This window comes from Rhinoraja longicauda, chromosome 2 (genome assembly GCF_053455715.1).
Source record: "Rhinoraja longicauda isolate Sanriku21f chromosome 2, sRhiLon1.1, whole genome shotgun sequence".
NCBI lineage: Eukaryota > Metazoa > Chordata > Chondrichthyes > Rajiformes > Arhynchobatidae > Rhinoraja > Rhinoraja longicauda.
Window position 1 is genome coordinate 16,434,204 of NC_135954.1, and position 16,844 is coordinate 16,451,047.

Here is a 16,844-nt window from a genome sequence, read left to right on the forward strand (position 1 = left end):
CTTTGGAAAAGGCTTAGAGGAGTTATATCCAGAATCCAGAATGATGCCTGGATTAGGGGATACAAGGAGTGATTGGACAGCATTTGATTGTTTTCTCTGGAATGCCGGAGGTTGCAGAGGGGGGGGGGGGGGGGAGAGAGGGAGAGAGGGAGAGAGAGAGGCTGGGAGAGACTGGGAGAGAGAGAGAGAGAGAGAGGCTGGGAGAGTGAGAGAGAGAGAGGCTGGGAGAGAGAGGGGAGGGAGGGGGGAGAGAGAGAGGTGGAAGAGCGCGAGAGAGAGGGGAGGAGAGAAAGAGGCTGGGAGAGAGAGAGGAGGGAGGGGGAGAGAGAGGGGTGGAAGAGCGAGAGAGGGAGGAGAGAGAGAGAGAGAGAGAGAGAGAGAGAGAGAGAGAGAGAGAGAGAGAGAGAGAGAGAGAGAGAGAGAGAGAGAGAGAGAGAGAGAGAGAGAGAGAGGGGGAGGGGGTAGAAAAATGAAATACTAGACGGCATTGCCTTAATGTGAGAGGCAAAAATTATAAGATATGTGAGGCACCTTTTTTTTTATACAGAGGATGGTGGGTGCCTGAGTGTGGTAGTAGAGTATGCTGTAATAGTAGCATCTAAGAGACTTTGGATTGATATATGGATATGCAGGGAATGGTGGAATATGGATTATGTGCAGGTAGATTATAGGTGGTCTTGGCATCACGTTCGGCACAGACATCGTATGCCGAAGTACCTGTTCTTGTGTTGTGCAGTACTTTGTTCTATGTTTGAAGATGGTATTTGTTGCTATTTCCACTGATTTTGTGAGATCATTAAGCTTCTTCCATCAACGAGACAAGGTCCTTTGGCATCATACAGACATTTTACTGTACTTTTGGCCCAACGGTATTATAATGACTTTTAGTACTAAAAAAGTGGGAGAAAACATCTTTGTCAACTCTGATTAGTTTCAGTTGGGACATGGAACTCAAGAAATTACTCGCAGTTAATGTGCCCAAATGGGAGAAACAAATACATAGTGTCTTTAAATCACACATGGTTGAAGAACATATCAGGACATATTACACACACCAAATGCTCCAAGACAAACTGGCATAGTTCTCTTGTGTATTGACATTTTAATGCATGCTTTTATAGGTGTTGACATTTTTAATGCACGCCATATTCAACCAGGTGACATATATTCTAACACATTTATGTTTTTGTATTCTTGCTGTTAACAATATTAATAATACCTCCTAGAAAACTATCAGAAAAGTCCAGAATGTGTTTTAATTACAGAGTAAAAAAAATAATGACTCCATTATTTATTTAAGATTTGGAGGACCGGCTTCGTGATTTTCAAAATAAGGCTGATTATTTACTGTGCAGAGTAGCAGTTATTTTTATTTTCATTTCAATTTTTAATATTAATTTGAATTTTATTTTCTTTCTAATTTAGCTACAGAACGACGCTTTCGTCAAAGGTGAGTGTTCATTTGTTTCTTGGTTTGGCAGTTTTATATCTAAAATATTTTCTAAATACACTGAGATGAAGAAGGCCTTAGAAGTCCTGTTTGGAAGAACAAGCCGATTTCAGAAAGCTTCTGTTATCTTGGAAGCTTACCACAGTTTTGGTTATTTCTTTAGGAGAAAACAGCGTCTAGAAAGCATAGTGGAGTGGAACGTGTGCAAGCAAATCTTTATTAGTGAATTTGTTTTTTTAATTTAGATTAAAGGAGAGCAAAGACACAATCAGAACGTTGAAAGAGACATTCAAAAATTTACAGAAAAGTATGGCCAAAGCGACACAGAGAAGGTTGTTGATGAGGAGGGAGTAAGTACAATGCACATAACCACAAATGCACTACTACTAATTTTCAAATTTGAAACCCCATTTAAGCATAATATCAAACAACGCTTTATTGAATTCTGTTCTAGTAGTTATGACTAAACAATGGTTTTATTTTTATTGTAGAAACTTTAATTTGGTAGAAGATATTCAACCAGAGATCAACTATACCCTATGCTCATTCACAACTAACTTAACAGTATTTGAAAGGGTTTTGTGCACTTTTAACAGGAAATAGCAGATACCATCAAGAAAATGTTTTTAAAAAACACAATAAAATTTATGGCTTGGAGGTACTCTATCGAGTAACAATGTTGAAGGTTATTGGTTCTTGTCACATTCGACCAGCTTGACTTAAACTGTGGCGCTGCTGGAGGTGCAGAATTCTGGGTGAGACATTAATGGGAGCATACCTGTGTGGTCAGATGACCATTAAAGGTATAAAAGCACTATTTAAAAGAAGAGCAGATGAGTTCTCCCCAGTGTGCTGCCATCAAACACCATCATTAAAACAGATTACTCGGTCATTATAATTGGCTACATGTGATCTTGCTGAGTACAGATTAAAAGTTTGTTTCCCAAAATACAACAGTAGCCATAATTCAGATATGTAGAACTTATGAGTATGAATGTGGATATACCTTAAAGTTTCAGCCACTGCTGTTAGATAACAGTTCATCACCTTCAGTAAAGAATGTTTTTTTGATGGTTGATCAATTCTTGTCCCTAGTCTTACTGAATAGTAACACCAAAGAACTTGAAGACACTTCATTTTCAGCGAGTTTGGAATTGCTGCTCGAGTGAGTAGCAATGTACTGTCACATGTAAAGTAATAGAGAACAGGATTCTCAAGGTAGAATATTTGTGACGGCAGACTGTAGATGTGGTGAATACTAAATGAGCTTGGGAAAAGCAAGAAATATCACTCTATGACTAAATCTCAGTCAAAAATCTTGTACATAGAATGAATGGAAATGTTCCTGGATATTCTTATATCATCAGAGTTCCAGGAGATGATATAAAACAGAAATCCTAGAAGTAGGATCAGAAATATTTTTGATATTAGTGAGTTTGGTAGCTACACAGATAAGGTCACTAAAGAGGACTTTGTAAAAACACTGCTGCTATTTATGTTCTTCCATTCTTAATTGGATGGAAAGCATGTTGGGAATTCCTGAAGGCACTTTAAAAATGACAACCTTATGAAGAAGGGTCCCAACCCGAAATGTCACCTGTACATGTTCTCGATTGATGCTGCCTGACCCACTGAGTTATTCCAGCATTTCAGAAGAAGGGTCCCAACCTGAAACGTCACCTATTCTTGTTTTCCAGAGATGCTGCCTGACCTGCTGAGTTAATGCCATGTTAATGTCCCAAAAGATCGAAGAGAGTTTTGACACTTCTAAAATAAACTTTTATGTTCCTAGCTTTCTTGCTATGTAGCCTTCTATAGCCAATTCCTCTATTCATATTTTAGATAAAAATATTAATAATTTATAATATTGTCCTGCTTGATTTTCATCCTTACAGTGATTTGGAGTACATATTTTACAGACACCTTAATTGAAGAACTCTGGATTGAAATAAATCTCTATCATTTCTACAGAAATCGTACACTCAGAATGAGTGCCATACTACAACTCCTTGATGTTAGTCCTGAAGCGGACTTTGAAACAATGATATCATCAATTGATCATGACACCAAAGTTTTAGAACCACCAAAACATCCACCCCTTTGGTAAGCTGCCTTCTCATCATGATTAACCACAGATTAAGAAACGTGATAGTTGCTCTGTAGAAGGTCTGGCAAATGATAGGATTTTTTAATAAATACAAATGTGCTGTTAATATATTTTAACTCCGGAAATGACATATTATGTGCTTGTAACTCTATCACAAAATATAATGGACATTAATATATCTGACAGAAATAAAGGTAATAATCAAGTTTACATCATTACTTGGTTGGGTGTCACCTCATGTTAAAAAATGACGCGGGACTCAATAGACAATAGACAATAGGTTGCAGGAGTAGGCCATTCGGCCCTTCGAGCCAGCACCAACATTCAACGTGATCATGGCTGATCATTCTCAATCAGTACCCCGTTCCTGCCTTCTCCCCATACCCCCTGACTCCGCTATCCTTAAGAGCTCTATCTAGCTCTCTCTTGAATGCATTCAGAGAATTGGCCTCCACTGCCTTCTGAGGCAGAGAATTCCACGGTACAGTCCAGCTCAGAATTAGACTAGACGCCTTGTAGGAAGGTTTTATTTGCACAGCAAACGAACAGCACACACGGCCAGACCTCGTACACAGAACCCCCTACTCGGGGATGCGGGACCGGCGTAGGCGCAGGCAGAAGCAGTCGGGACTGCGGACGCCCCCGACGCCAAGGCTGGGCCACCTGTACCGGCTGGCTAATGTCCAAATGGGCCGGCTTGAGGCGAACCACCGACACAGTCTCGCACCGGCCCGCTATGTCCAAAACGAAGGCTGTAGGCTCATTCTGTAGCACCCGGAAAGGCCCCTCGTACGGCCGCCGTAGCGGCGTCCGGTGAGCATCGCGACGCAGGAACACGTACGGGGTAAACGGACCCATGATATCCACGTGGATGTGGTTGAACCGAAGTTGAGGCACAGCGAAATCCTGTACGTGCGCCCGGACGTGGCGCTGAATCTTCGACATCTGGCACGGAATGCAGGCTTGGGCCCAGTTACCAACTTCCTTGCGCAATCTGTGCCAAATGAAACGGGCGACCGCCAAGGTGGTCGTCGCCCAGATGGACGGATGAGCCAACGACGGATGAGCCAACGACGGATGAGCCAATGAGTATGACGTCGAACACCCGATGACGCCAGGCAGGAAGGGACGATGGGTCGTAGCTGCCCAGTAGACACGTCATACAGGATTGTGTCACCCGCTTGACAAAACGGCACGTCCTCCAGTACCAGGCAGGAAATCGCAGTGCGATAGGTGAGCATCTCGCCGTCCTCCAGCTTGGCTGCCGCCAAAGTGGAATAGTCGATACCAGGGGCCACTTCCAGGACGGCGCCAATGGCGGGGCGGGATAACGTATCGGTGACCCGGTTGTTTTTTCCCTCGACGTGGCGGATTTGGTTCATGAACTTGGACAAGAACGCCAACTGATGCTACTGCCGAGTGGACCACGGTCGGACACCTTCGCGAAGGCGACCATGAGGGGCTTGTAGTCGTTGTAGGCGGTAAAGCGCCGGCCCTCCAGGAAGTAGCGGAAGTGTCTCGCCGCCAGGTATAAGGCGAGGAGTTCCCGGTTGAAGGCGCTTTAATTCTTCTCCGCTGAGCTGAGTTGCCGGCTGAAAAAGGCCAGAGGCCGCCAGCACCCATCGAGCAACTGCTCGAGCACGTCGCCCAAGGCAGAGGTTGAGACGTGTTGGTCAGGGCCTCCTCCCGCGGGTGGACTAGCATTGTCGCGCCTGCAAGCGCCTTCTTTGCACCTTCGAAAGCGGCGAAGACCTCGCCATTCCACTGGACATCCTTCCACTTGCCTGCCAGGAGCTGGAACAACGGCCGCATGATCCGAGCCGCCGCAGGCACGGACCGGTGGTAAAAGGCCACCATGCCCACGAATTCCTGGAGTCCTCGCACTGTGGAGGGCCGCGGGAACTGGCGAATGGCCTCCCCCTTGTCCGGGAGTGGGACCGCAGCATGCTGGGTGAAGCGATGACCCAGGAAACCAATCGAACTAAGGTCGAACCGACACTTTTCGAGGTTGGTGGCCAGGCCGTGCTCGCTGACCCGCTGACAGAGCAACTGGAGATGCGTGCAGCTCCTGGTGAGAGCGACTGGCAATGAGGATGTCGTCCAGGTAAACGAAGACGAAATCCAAACCGTGGCTCACTAAGTGCATCAGGCGCTGAAAAGCCTGCGCGGCGTTCTTAAGGCCGAAGAGCATGCGGAGGAATTCAAACAGCCCGAACGGCGTGATGATAGCCGTCTTCGGCACATCGTCCGGGTGTACCGGGATCTGGTGATAGCCTCGCATCAGGTCGACTTTGGAAAAAATTTAGACCTGGCCAGATGGGCGTTAAAGTCCTGGATATGTGGAACCAGGAACCGGTCCTCCGTTGTGGCGTCGTTAAGTCGCCGGTAATCACTGCATCCACCAGACGCCTTGGGAACTATATGTAGCGGGGACACCCACGGGCTGTCCGAGCGCCGTACAATCCCCATGGCCTCCATCTTGCGGAACTCTTCCTTGGCGATCTGGAGCTTGTCGGGAGGAAACCTACACACACGTGGAGCGGCGGTCCTGTGATGAGGATGTGATAGGGGCTGACCGATTGAAAATAGGGGGTCAGTATGTAGGGGAATTCCGACAATATCTGTGCGAAGATATTGTCCACGGACGATACCGGGTCTCGGCTTGGCACAGCAGATGCGGAGGGGCGTAAGGAGATGGACTCCATTGTTGCAGTGTGAACGAGGCACTGTCCCCTCACATCCACTAACAGGGATTCGGCCCGGAGGAAATCGGCACCCGACAACAGCTGGGAGACGTCGGTGATTATAAACGTCCAGGTGAAATGACAGGGCCCAAACATCAACAGGACGGTGCGAACCCTATACGTCCAGATGGAGCTGCCATTCACAGCGGTGAGAGAGGGCCCCCACTTACCTGAGCGAGTGTCAATCCCTGATGGTGGCAAAACTCTTACCTCCATCCCGGTGTCGACGAGGAAGCGGCATCCCGAATGCCGGTCCCAAGTGTAGAGGCGTTGTATCAGGCCGACGGCGCAGCGACTACTGGCGGCCGGCCCCGGAGTTTCCTGGGTACGAGCAGGGAGGGCGCCACTGGCGGGCCGTGGAATCCCAGTGGTGATGGAAAAAACACCAGCGCCCTCTACCGTCGTCGCTTGGGACCAGCTGCCCGGCCGGACTCCCGGTGGATGCAGGGCACGGGGCCTTCAGGTGAGATGATGGATAGACCATCTTTCACCATGCTAGGTAGCTGCTGTTTGGCTGTTCACCACCCAGCCAGCCCATTGTGGGCAAAACATAAACACTGTAGGAAGATTATAAGATAGGGAAACATTATTAGACTATTTAACCCATCAAGTGTACTTTGCCATTCAACCATGGCTGATCTATTCTCTCTCTCTCAACGGCATTCTATTGTCTTCTTTCTCCCTGTAACCTAATCAAGACCTATCAATCTCTGCCTCAAAAATACCCAGTGTCTTGCCCTTCACCGCTGTCTGCAGCAATGAATTCCACAGATTCACCACCCATTCCTCCTCATCTCCATTTTGAATGTATGACCTTTTATTCTGATGCTGTGACCTCTGGTTCTAGACTCTCCTATTACTGGAAACATTATTTCCACATCCACTCTATCTAGGGCCTAGATACCAATCATAAAAGTAATGCTTGCTAGGCAATCTTCTTCGTAAGAAACAAAATTCGAAAATTGAAACACTTTGTAGGTGTAGCAGAGACTGAGACACAGGTTGAAAAAACGAAGGCAACGAAAGCTGTCAGAGTGTGTGCGTCGTGCGTGCACAACTGATCCGGCCCGCATGAAGTCGCATTTTGTCCATTCCGGCCCGTGACCTAAAAGGAGTATGGCACCCCTGAATTAGGAGATCTAATAGGCCTTGGCGGACCAAGCGCAGGTGTTCAGTGAAAGGGTCACTGAGTCTACACTTGGTCTCCCCACTGTGCAAGAGCCCACATCGGGAACACTGGATGCAAGAGATGTGGTTAGGGGAGGTGCATGTGAACCTCTTTCTCACCTGGAAGAACTGTTGGGGCACCTGGATGGAGTTGAGGGAGAAGGTATAAGGACAGGTATTACATCGCGGTTTTTGCAGGGGAAAGTACCTGGGGGCGGGGGGGGGGGGGGGGGGGTGTTTGGGTTGGAGATGAGTGAATCTAGGAGTTGCGGAAGGAGCGGTCTCTGGAAGGTGAAATGGAGTGGAGATAGGAAGATGTGATTATTGTTGGGATCATTTTGGAGGTGACGGCTTGATTGTAATCATGTTTAGTCTTTTTTGCTGACTGGATGGCACACAATAAAAAAGCTTTTCATTGTATTTTTGTTAATGTGACAATGATAAACTAAGCTAAATGTCAGAGAATGATGTGTTGGATATGGTGGCTGGTTTAGTGAAAGGTGAGGACCAGGGGAATTCTGTCCTTGTTGCATTATGGGGGAGAGGAAACGAGAGCTGAACCAGATGTGGGAGAGGGATCCATTTATGACAGCCTGGGGAACCCACTCTCACTAAAGAATGAGGACATTCGTATGGAAAGCCTGGCTTCCCGCTATCCGATGCAAAATATCCCCTGACTGTTCTTTTTACCAACAGTGAAGACATGTTCACGAATGGAATTTTCATGAAATCCTGTACCTGAGATATTAAATGAGAACTTTGGCCCCAAGAGGAAAATGTTGTTTTTTTGCATAAATTTAGAGATATGGGGTATTGAAGCAGAATTAGAGGACACTACAGTATTATGGAGGTTTACATCAGAGGGATTCCCCCATGGAGGAACGCAGCATTAAACATTTGTGCATTTTTTTCCAGTAGTAAATGAACTTAAGAGTTCTGAATATTTAATAATAATAATAATAATAATATATTCTTTTATTCGTCCCACACCGGGGAAATTTACAGTATTACAGCAGCAAAGTGGATAGCAAGAGATCATTCAATAAAATAAAAGTAAAGACAACGATAAATTGTATTCTTTAACTGTTACTGTTGACTCGTCTGCTGGGAGCAGTGCTGGTTATGCAGTCTCACAGCAGCGGGAAGGAAGGACCTCCTATATCTCTCCTTCACGCACTTGGGGTGAAAGAGTCTGTCACTGTAGGAGCTACTCAGTGCAGTGACAGTGTCCTGCATGGGGTGGGAGTCGTTGTCCAGCAGCGATGTTAGCTTTGCCATCATCCTCCTCTCCCACCGCCTGCACTGAGTCGAGGGGGCAACCCAGGACAGAGCTGGCCTTCCTGACCAGCTTGTCAAGTCTCTTCCCTTCCGCCGCTGAGATGCTGCTGCTCCAGCAGACCACTCCATAGGAAATGGCTGATGCAACCACCGTGTTGTAGAAGGTCCTTAGGAGTGCCCCCTGCACTCCAAATGACCTGAGTCTCCTTAGCAGATAAAGTCTGCTCTGGCCCTTTTTGTATAGGGCATCGGTGTTTTCGGTCCAGTCCAATTTATTATTGAGGTAAACACCCAGGTACTTATAAGAGTCCACCCTCCCGATGTCCATTCCCTGGATGTTCACCGGTGTCGGGGGAACCTGGCTGCGCCTGCGGAAATCTACCACCATCTCCCTGGTTTTCCCCGCATTGATCCAGTGGCAGTTCTGCTGGCACCAGTCCACAAACTCTTTGATCAGTTCTCTGTATGCCCTGTCATCGTTGCCTGTGATGAGGCTGACGATGGCAGTCGTCAGAGAACTTCTGTAGATAGGAGTTTACAGAGCTGTGCCTGAAATCCGCAGTGTACAGGGTGAACAAGAATAGAGCTAGCACTGTTCCCTGCGGAACCCCTGTGTTGCAGACCACCATGTCCGATACCAGGTTCTTTGTCCTCACATACTGTGGTCGGTTGGTGAGGTAGTCCAGAATCCAGGATGTGAGGTGGTGATCCACTCCTGTGCGCTCCAACTTGCCCCCCAGAAGCCCCGGCTGGATGGTGTTGAATGCACTGGAGAAATCAAAAAACATGATTCTCACAGTGCTATCCGGCTTCTCCTGGTGTGAAAGCATTATTTAATGCGTTATCAAAGTAACTGTATTTTATACAGACAATTTAACCTTAAATTATATTTTCATGTAGCAAGAGTTAAAATATGAAACACATCGATACAAACACAAAAATATCACCTATATCTATGTAGGTTCACTTCACTAAAGAATGAATGTTTGGAACTTGGTGGACTTAAAGAAACCAATCCCCTGTTAGAGAAGCTTGCATTTTTTCACCATTTTACCTCAACTTCCACATCTTCTGCTGAGGTAAGTACTAAACCATAATGAATACAAAACTTTAGAATAAGGCATTGAGTTTATTTTTCAAAACAGTATGATGTACAGTATTTAAAAAAATATTATATGCTGCATAATAACGTGATTTTCAGTTTAAACTGTTTTAAGTTTCATTCAGATCTGGGTGTACAAGGCATGATTAGTAAGTTTGCAGATGACAATAAAGTAGGTGGTACTGTAGGTAGTGAAGATGGATTTCAGAAATTACAGCAGGATCCTGATCAGCTGCACAAGTGGCTGATGGAGTTTAATGCAGATAAGTACGAGGTGCTGCATTTGGGAAGTCAAACTAGTGCAGGACTTTCACAGGGAATGGTGGGTCCCTGGGAAGTGTTGTAGACCAAGGGATAAAAGTGTTTCTGTACATATTTCCCTGAAAGAGGCATCACAGGTAGATACAGATGGGTGGTATAGGAGGCTTTTGGCACATTAGCCTTCATTAGTCAAGGTATTGAGTATAGAAGTTGGGACATTATGTTACAGTTGTGATGTCTTGTGTTCAGTTTTTCATCACTGTGCTACGGAAGGAAGTATACATACATCAGACTTTGAATTTAATAATGAGCTCGTTCATATACGGTGTCCATAAATGGGGCGTTCGTAACCTGAAAATGGTCTGTATAACGAGTTCAACATGTGCTTCACAGGCCAGAGCATAGCAGTCTTTACTCAGTTTTGAGTGAGTACATCATAATTACAGTTGCTGCCTTTCAAATTAATTTTAGAACCAGGATCTGCCCACTATCTCAAAGGGATGATAAAGATCAGGTGACATTATTTTGAAAGTGAGAAGATATTCTGGTCTTAAGTTAATATATTTATCAACGTTGCAAGATCATTAACGCATTGCTGTCAATGGGGGAATGGAGTGCACAAATTGATTGCTCTTTTTCCTATGCAACAACCTGGGGGTAAACACAAAAATAGCCTTGGTGGTTTCAAAGTGTCATTGGACATTTGACATCACAAAACAAATGCAAGTCAATTTTCAAAAAAGCCCACTCTGGGTTTATATTTTTCCAGAGTCTAATGTCTCAGCATATGAGATCAACCAGTGAAGCAGTTAATCTGCTTCTTTTGAAGGTATTTATTCACAAAATGCTGGAGTAACTCAGCAGGTCAGGCAGCATCTCAGGAGAGAAGGAATGGGTGACTTTTCGGGTCGAGACCCTTCTTCAGACTGATGAGCCACCCCACATGCTTCTTTTGAAAGCTATTCAAAGAAAAAACATAAGTACCAATTTAAAAATAAAAGGATCAAGTTATTTCTTTAAAACAAAACTTGAAGACTAAATTTATTTGTGTAATTCTGCCTCAAACATAAAGAATAATTGCTACGTTTGCACAACTGCAATCTACCTGCGCCAGAAAACAGCCTGAGCTTTGGTTATAACACTGCAATATTGCTTGACTTCATCTGCAATGAAAGGTGTAATATGGACCTCTAAACATGGTTGAGTTTAATAGCTCATGCTGCAGCAGAAGGACTTTAGGCTCCATGAAATCCCAGGTTGGAACTATTTTCCCATATGTTCCTTGACATTTTATGAATGTTTTCTGGTACTACAAGCAATGTTACATGCATTTGATTGCATGTACCTCGATAGGTTGCTAATCCTCATATAAGTCTTTAGGAGCAGACGTGTGTGCAATCTTGTCTTCCTGGAGATAGGGACTAGCCATTGTTGTTGCTTTGGTGAGAGTTCACGAGTGCCCTGTGGTAGAGGGATGGATAGAGATCGTAACTGGAGGTGGAGAAGATGAAAGGATGCAGATGTGGAATTTGATAACGAATGAAGCAAAGGAAAATGGGGAGTGAAATCTGGGACCAAAGGGTGGGATATGGGGGTGTAGGGGAATGGAAGGGAAGGGGAGGATAAAGGGTGGCCTGGAGTAGGGAGGATTTGGAGATGAATGGACGGTGGAGGGGGAGAGGAGCCTTTGTGATGGGGTGGGGAATGGAAAGAAAGGTGTGTGCAGGAGTATGTCTGTACAGAGTATGTACATTCTCCCTGTGACCACGTGAGTTTTCTCTGGGTGCTTCAGTTTCCTCCCACATTTCAAAGATGTGCAGGTTTGTGGGTTAATTGGCTTCTGTAAATTGTCACTACTGTCTAGGATAGAACTAGTATATGGATGATTGCTGGTTGGCATGAACACAGTGGGCCGAAGGGCCTGTTTCTACGCTGTTTCTCTAAACTAAACTAAACAGTCAAAAAGCCTCTCTTTTTTTTACAGGTGCAGCTGGCTTCATTAATCTTGAATTGATGCCAGTTTATCGGGAAATTAGATCCCATAGTAATATGCTGCAACAATAAACATTGGCTATCACTGACATTGTGAACGATGATTAGCATTCATTTTAAATGTCTCCTAAACCAGGTTAATTGTGTACTGGATAATCATACATGGATCCCATTGTCTATTTTTCAATGCTAACCAGTTTAACCCTCTACAGATTTCTTGCACTTGCACATTGTTTCTATCAGTCATTCCTGATATAAATTTCCCTGTTCTCATTCTGCATGGAAATTATTTATGTAAGTACTTTGCCTGAGAAATTCTATTGCACAGGGCAACATTTTTTTTTAATACAATTATTTTGGTTATCAAAACCTTCATTGTTTTTAACAAGTGCATCAGCGTTTTCCAGGTAGGTTCACTATGATTTTTTAAAAAATATGTTCAATCTCACCTGGACTGCTGTTGCTACCCATTCTATCTCTGATCATGTCTCTGCCAAAGGGTTTACCCCTGACCCTTGATCAATTGTTATTTAATCTCACTTTCTAATTTCTGATTATGTGTCCAGATGACTCAGTTACACAACCCTATATCCCACTAATACTAATCTCCAACCGAGGCACAATCATTTATTTGTGTGAATTACTTCAATCTCCAACTCTGGCCAAATACACTCTACCACCTCTGATCCTCTATATTCCCAGAAATGATTCCCTCTAGCACAACCATCCACAAAATCCAACCTACAATCCATTGACTGGTTCCATTATAAATGTAAATTACAAATCTATATATAAAAATGCATTTGATTAAAATAACAAAATGTAAATTCCAGGAATTTAAAGTATCTGAAGTGTTTGAATTATAATTGTTTATTTTTTTTAAATAACTCTAGTACGTTACATGTGAAACACGTTGCATTTTGCCTTTCAGGAAAAGTTGTGTCTTTTGACAGTTTCACTTCCAGCAGAACAACTCCTTCGACTCCCTGTTCAGGATGCTCTGCTCTTTATTGTGCAAAGTATTTTCAAGTGCTCTGCAAAGCATGTGAAGCACTGGTTCCAGTATAGGAAAGTACACTTCTCACTTCTGTGCAACAAATAGTAAAGAACAATCTTTCATTCGTTGAAGTAAATGGTTTTTGCCTGTACAAAAATGTCTGTTGAAGTACATTTCTCAAATTTATTTTGCAATTACACATAGTTGGGGATTAAGGAGGATTTCACATAGTTGCATTTGAGTCACATCCATGAAATAAAAATAAAATGTAACTTTCATTGGAAAAAAATGAAAGAGGGTCACTTTTACCCATGAATACTAAACAGCTATTACTTTTCCTTTCCATTCACGAATGAAATTATTTTTCCCCTCCATGCTACCTGCCGCAGAGGAGAGCCAAATGCAGTCAGATGGGACTACTGCAGATGGGACATGTTGACCGGTGTGGGCAAGTTCGGCTGAAGGCCCTGTTTCCACGCTGTAAGACTCTAACACTTATGACTATGATAATTGTGGGCCATTCAACTATTATAAACCTGTTGAGGATCAAAGGAAGGAAATGGGTAATTGGGCAATGCCTGGCTAATGATTTGCTGCTTAGGAGAAGGGGAGATGCAACGTGACCTGGGTGTCATGGTGCACCAGTCATTGAAAGCAAGCGTGCAGGTACAGCAGGCAGTGAAGAAAGCAAATGGTATGTTGGCATTCATAGCAAGAGGATTTGAGTTAAGGAGCAGGGAGGTTCTACTGCAGTTGTACAGGGCATTGGTGAGACCGCACCTGGAGTATTGTGTGCAGTTTTGGTCTCCTAATCTGAGGAAAGACGTTCTTGCCTTAGAGGGAGTACAGAGAAGGTTCACCAGATTGATCCCTGGGATGGCGGGACTTTCATATGAAGAAAGACTGGATAGACTAGGCTTGTACTCGCTGGAATTTAGAAGACTGAGGGGGGATCTTATAGAAACATATAAAATTCTTAAGGGGTTGGAGAGGCTAGATGCGGGAAGATTGTTCCCGATGTTGGGGGAGTCCAGAACCAGGGGTCACAGCTTAAGGATAAGGGGGAAGTCTTTTAGGACCGAGATGAGAAAACATTTCTTCACACAGAGAGTGGTGAGTCTGTGGAATTCTCTGCCACAGAAGGTAGTTGAGGCCAGTTCATTGGCTATATTTAAGAGGGAGTTAGATGTGGCCCTTGTGGCTAAAGGGATCAGGGGGTATGGAGAGAAGGCAGGTACAGGTTACTGAGCTGGGTGATCAGCCATGATCATATTGAATGGCGGTGCAGGCTCGAAGGGCCGAATGGCCTACTCCTGCACCTATTTTCTATGTTTCTATGTTTCTAAAGCTGGGTGGCAGTGTGAACTGCGAAGAGGATGTTAGGAGGTTGCAGGGTGACTTGGACAGGTTGAGTGAGTGGGCAAAATGCATGGCAGAAGCAGTATTATATAGATAAATGTGAGATTATCCACTTTGGCGGCAAAAAAGAGGCAGATTATTATCTCAATGGTGTCAGATTAGGTAAAGGGGAATTGCAACGAGACCTGGGCGTCCTTGTACACTAGTCACTGAAAGTAAGCGTGCAAGTACAGCAGGCACTGAACAAAGCTAATGGTATGTTGGCCTTCATAACGAGAGGATTTGAGTATAGGAGCAAAGAGGTCCTTCTGCAGTTGTATAGGGCCCTGGTGAGACCACATCACCCTTCTACTTCCTTCCATTAAGCCAATTCTCTATCCAGTTGGTTCGCTCTCCCTGGAACCTGTGCGATCTAAACTTCCAGAGCAGTCTACCATGTGGAACTTTATTAAATGCCTTGCTGAAGTCCATGCTGCCAACATCTACAGCTTTCCAATTGTCAATCTTTTTTGTTACTTCTTCAAAAAATGCAATCAGATTCATAAGGCACAATCTGCCAGATACAAACCATGCTGACTTTCTCTAATCATCCCCTGTCTATCGGAATACACATATATCTTATCCCTCAGAATCCTTTCCAGTAACTTGCCTATCACAGATCTATAGCTCCCAGGCTTTTCCTTGCAGCCATTTTTAAATAGAGGCATAACATTAGTCAGCCTCTAGTCTTCTGGCACCTCACCCATGTCTAATGGTGATTCTTCTATCTCAGCCAGGGCTCTTGCAATTTCTTCAGCCTCCCACAGTGGCCTCAGATATATCTGATCTGGAGATTTAACTACCTTCATATATCCAGCACCTCCTCAACAGTAATATAGCCTATCCTCAAGATATCTACATTAACTGTCCTTAGTTCCACAGTCTTCATGTCTTTCTCCTCAGTAAAAACCGAGGAGAAATGCTCATTGAGGACCTTGCCCAAATTATTTTCTCAACGGGGAGAGAATCCAGAGGTGCAAAGAGACTTGGGAGTGCTGGTGCAGGATTCCCAAAAAGTTTATCTGCAAGTCGAATTAGTAATAAAGAAAGCAAATGCAACGTTAGCATTTATTTTGAGAGGGTTTGTATACAAAAACAGGGATGTAATGCTGAGGCTCTATAAGGCGCTGGTCAGGTCATATTGGCATTTGGAAAATGTGAGCAATTTGGAAAAAGTGAGCAATTGTGGGCACCATATTTGAGGAAGGATGTGCCGGCTCTGGCGAGGGTCCAGAGGAGGTTTACAAGAATGATCCCAGGAATGAGTAGGATAACATATGATGAGTGTTTGATGGCACTGGGCCTATATTCGCTGGGGTTCAGAAGAATGAGAGGGCACCTCATTGAAACCTACTGAATAGTGAAAGGCTTGGATAGAGTGGATGTGGAGAGGATGTTTCCATTCGTGGCAGAGTCTAGGACTAGAGATCGTAGCCTCAGAATTAAAGGACGTTCTTTTGAGGAGGAATTTATTTTGTCAGAGGGTGGTGAATCTGTGGAATTCTTTGCCCCAGAAGGCTGTGGAGACAAAGTCAGTGGATATACTTAAGGCAGAGATAGATAGATTTTTGATTAGTATGGGTGTCAGAGGTTATGGGGAAAAGGCACGAGAGTGGGGTTAGGAGGGGGAGTTAGATCAGCCATGATTGAATGACAAAGTAGACTTGATGGGCCGAATGGCCTAATTCTACTCCTATCACTTATGATTTCATGATCTTATGATCCTACAGCTCCACACAGAGATGACCACTTTGGTTTCTGAGGAGCCCTATTATCTCTCTATTTATCCTCTTTCCCTTAATGTACTTCTAAAATCTCTGAATTTTCCTTAATATTATCGGCCAAGGCTATCTCCTGACCCCCTTTTACCTGTCCTATGCCTCCTTTTATCTGACCAGGAAAGATGTGGAAGCTTTGGAGAGAGTGCAAATGAGGTTTACCAGAATGTTGCCTAGATTAGAGAGTTTCAGTTACAGAGAGATTGTATAGACTTGGATTGTTTTCTCTGGAACATCGGAGGTTGAGGGGAGGCTTGATAGAAGTATATAAAATTATGAGAGGCGTAAATAGGATAGACACACAGAACCTTTTTCCCAGGGTGGACATGTCCAATACTAGAGGGTAGAGCTACAGGGTGAGAGGGAAAATATAATGGAGATGTGTGGGCAACTTATTTCCCCCACAGAGGGTGGTGGGGTGCTGGAATCCATTGTTAGGGGTGGTGGTGGAGGCAGATGCAATAATGGCATTTAATAGGTTTTTAGAAAAGCACATGGATTTGCAGAGAATGGAGAGCATTTGATCACTTACAGGCAGATGAGATCAGTTCAGCTAAGCACCATGTTCGG

General features: G+C 44.4%; 1 long non-coding RNA gene across 1 annotated transcript; it reads left to right on the forward strand.

The window, feature by feature from the left end:
* Positions 1 to 621: 621 nt before the first annotated feature.
* Positions 622 to 1,726, forward strand: LOC144608988 (uncharacterized). The gene is made up of 3 exons (XR_013549265.1): positions 622 to 660; positions 1,426 to 1,450; positions 1,696 to 1,726. It is a non-coding gene; the product is annotated as an uncharacterized LOC144608988 (long non-coding RNA).
* The last annotated feature ends 15,118 nt before the right edge of the window (positions 1,727 to 16,844 follow it).